The 3,337-nt window shown below is 49.2% G+C and overlaps 1 protein-coding gene across 3 annotated transcripts in view; it reads left to right on the forward strand.

Moving 5' to 3' along the window:
* The first annotated feature begins 2,555 nt into the window (after window positions 1-2,555).
* TRAF6 (TNF receptor associated factor 6) overlaps window positions 2,556-3,337 on the forward strand; it is a 22,457-nt gene continuing 21,675 nt past the window's right edge. For 2 of the 3 annotated variants that reach the window (XM_017530490.2, XM_017530491.2), the window contains exon 1: window positions 2,595-2,811. The gene's annotated coding sequence lies outside the window, so the exon portion shown is untranslated. Of the gene's footprint in view, window positions 2,812-3,337 lie in introns of all 3 variants that reach the window. The other variant, XM_017530492.2, reaches the window with a different exon arrangement.

Raw genomic sequence — 3,337 nt, forward strand, 5'->3', positions numbered from 1 at the left:
ACTGGGCAAAATATTTTAAATTATTAGGTTGGTACAAAAGTAATTGCAGTTTTTTCCATTAAGAGTAAAGGCAAAGATCACAATTATTTTCGCACCAACCTAATAGCAGCTTTTCAGAAAACCTGATCATTGTGGTTGCTCTACATAGGTAATTCTACTAATAGGAATATTCAATTCTTTCCATTTGTGTAGGACTTCCTAGTTTGCAATGTATCTTTCCATATAACTTCATTTGAACCCATAACAGCTCTGAAAAGAAGACAGAATAGATTTCATGACAACTCTAGAGATAAGGACATCTGACCAGGTCCCAATTTCAATGAGAGACAGAAGCAGGGGTAGAACTTTGGCTTTCTGATTTCTAGTATCAGGAAAGACTTCAAGAAGGAATTGTGCATAAAGTATGCTTAGCTATGCAGCAGAAAAGACAACCCCAGTATCTCAATGGCTTAAAATCTCAATGGCTTAAAGTAACAGTCATTTGTTTCTTGCTCATGTAGATCCATCGCAGGTGGGTTGATTTTCCAAGGTAACTGCCCTTCATACAACAACTGTGTAATACATCTCTTTCCTCTTGTAGCTGCCCTTTGCTCCTTGGTTACACACAGGGAACAGCGTTTTGCAGTGAAAATAAAATGCTTTGACCTAGGAATGATATGAATCCTTCTCATAGCTCACAGGCCAGCACTAGTCACGTGGCCCTGCTTGATTGCAAAGGGAAAAGGTATTTGTAAGTTTCCTGTGTTCCCAAGGCATAGATGAGCACTAAAACTCTCTCCTATATTAAATAAATTTGATTTGAAGAAGTAGGAGAAAGCCCCTTGAGGGCAGTTATGAAAACAATGTAAAGAAACATACACAGAACACCTAATCTTTTTGAAAGCTTGGTGCTGGGGTCTCTCGCAATAGATTTTTATTATTTTATCACAACAAAAACCTGGTAAGGTAGACATTATCCCCTTTTTTATAGTTTTGGTCATTGCTGTTCATGGAGGTATTTATCCTGTCCCAGAGTTCACTTTAAGAAGTGGAGGGAATTCTGATTCTCTCGCTCTTCCGTTTCTCCATCTCTCAATTTCATATAATGATCTTTTCTTCCATCCCATAAGAAATTCAATTTTATAAAAGGAGCTTCTAGGAAGGGATAAACAAAGGCAGGCTGACAATGTTTTATTTTTTAAAGTGACAATATTTTATTTTTTAAAGCTGGGTGGTGAGCACACAGATGTTTGTGTTCTTTTTATGTCTAAGTATTTCAAAATACAATCTTTTCAAAAGGGGGTTGATAGAATCTGAGAACCAGTGACAAATTCTTCTTAAAAAGAGAAGCATTTTTTATGAATATTGGCAGCCAGAAAGTAGGACACACAGTATTGGTAATATTTATTGAGCCCATACTATGTCCTAGTTTGAGGTTGGTTGGTTTGTTCCTTGAGACAGGGTCTTACTCTGTCATCCAGTCTCGAATGCAGTGGTGCAGTCTTGGCTTACTGTAGCCTCGACCGCCAGGGCTCAAGCCATCCTCTCACCTCAGCCTCCGGAGTAGCTGGGACTACAGGTGTGTACCACCACACCCGGGTAATTTTTAAATTTTGTGTAAAGATAGGGTCTTACTATGTTGCCCAGGCTGGTCTCAAATTCCTGCCTTCACGTGATGCTCCTGCATCTCAAAGTACTGGGATTATAGGCATGAGCCACTGTGCCTGGCCAGATAGTTTTAAATAATTTCTTTACATATTTTATTTCATCCTTCCAACAACCCTATGAGGTAGATACTATTATTATCCCCATGTTCAAATGAGATAAGAAAACTGAAACAAGTACAGATTAAGTAATTTACCTAAATCACACATTTATTAAGGGAAAAACTGGATTGGAATCAAGCATGCTGGTTTCAGAATACCTACACAGAATACCTATCCTGGAAAACCTCCCCCAAGAGGACGTTGAACCAAATATGCAGAGGTGGATGAAAATCTTTTGTGCTTCTCCAGCAAAATGCCTGGTACATTCCCTAGACATTTAAGACCTGTTAAACAGGGAATTTAAAATAGCTTTCCCATGACAGAGACAGACAAAAGGCTGGTGTTGTTGGCAGGAAATTCAAAGAAATATTGAATGCAAGGGCTGACTCCCTTGGACCGGAGGAAGGGGAAGAGTAGGTGATAATAGACGGTTCTACCGATCGTGGAAACTTCCTTGGCAAGGAAGGTGGAGCTGGTGCGGGGTTTAAAAATTCCTGAAGGTCAAGCGATCTAGCCCATCGTTTTTCTCCTGCTTGGATAGGGGCGCTATAAAAGCGCAGTTTGGGATCATTACTGTCTCTACTACTCACCAAATTAAGTTACTCCGAAAGTGATCTCATCGCCACCCCAATTCCAACACACACCCATTGACATACTTGGGTTCGGCGGTGCGGCGCAAGGAATTCCCAGGTGGGACACCCTAGCTAGAAGGAAATCCGGAAGGCAGGGCGAGGGGCGACCCACGCCACAGTCCGCCTGGAGGACCGCCGCCAGGGGCCGCTCTCGCCCAAGTCGGCCGCTCTGTCTCCTCCCCGCGCGCTCCCGCCCCTCGCTCCGCGCAGCCCCAGAGAAGGCGGAAGCAGTGGCGTCCGCAGCTTGGCTTTGGCCCGCGGGCGGCCCGCGGAGGTGGCGACGTCGCCCTTTGGCCCCCGAGTTTGACGTCGGAGCAGTCTCATCTCGGAGCGCAGTGCCTGTGTCCGTCCCCTACCAGCGTCTTGGCTGAGCAGAGTCCTGCGGCTGGGGAGAGACCTGCCCGCCTGGTTCGGCCGCCCGGCGCACTTGAGCGGTGAGTCTCTTTCGGGCGCCTCCTCCCGGCGGCCGCGGCCTCGCGTCCCATCCGTCAGGGACGTCGCCCCCCGCCCCTTCGCTCTCGGCGGGTCGGGGACGCAGTCCATGTCCATTCGCTTTCCACCGGTCCGGGACGCCTCCCCTGTCCCCTCGCTTCCCACAGGTCCGGGACTCCGCCCCCGTCCCCTCGCCTCCCACCGGTCTGGGGCGCCTTCGCTGTCCCCTCGCTTCCCACAGGTCCGGGACTCCGCCCCTGTCCCTCGCTTCCCACCTGTCGGGGACGCCGCCCCTGTCCCTCGCTTCCCACCTGTCGGGGACGCCGCCCCTGTCCACTCGCCTCCCACCGGTCTGGGGCGCCTTCGCTGTCCCCTCGCTTCCCACAGGTCCGGGACTCCGCCCCTGTCCCTCGCCTCCCACCGGTCGGGGACTCCGCCCCTGTCCCCTCGCCTCCCACCGGTCGGGGACGCCGCCCCTGTCCCCTCGCCTCCCACCGGTCGGGGACTCCGCCCCTGCCCCCTCGCCTC

This window comes from Cebus imitator, unplaced genomic scaffold, assembly GCF_001604975.1.
Source record: "Cebus imitator isolate Cc_AM_T3 unplaced genomic scaffold, Cebus_imitator-1.0 Scaffold66, whole genome shotgun sequence".
Taxonomy (NCBI): domain Eukaryota; kingdom Metazoa; phylum Chordata; class Mammalia; order Primates; family Cebidae; genus Cebus; species Cebus imitator.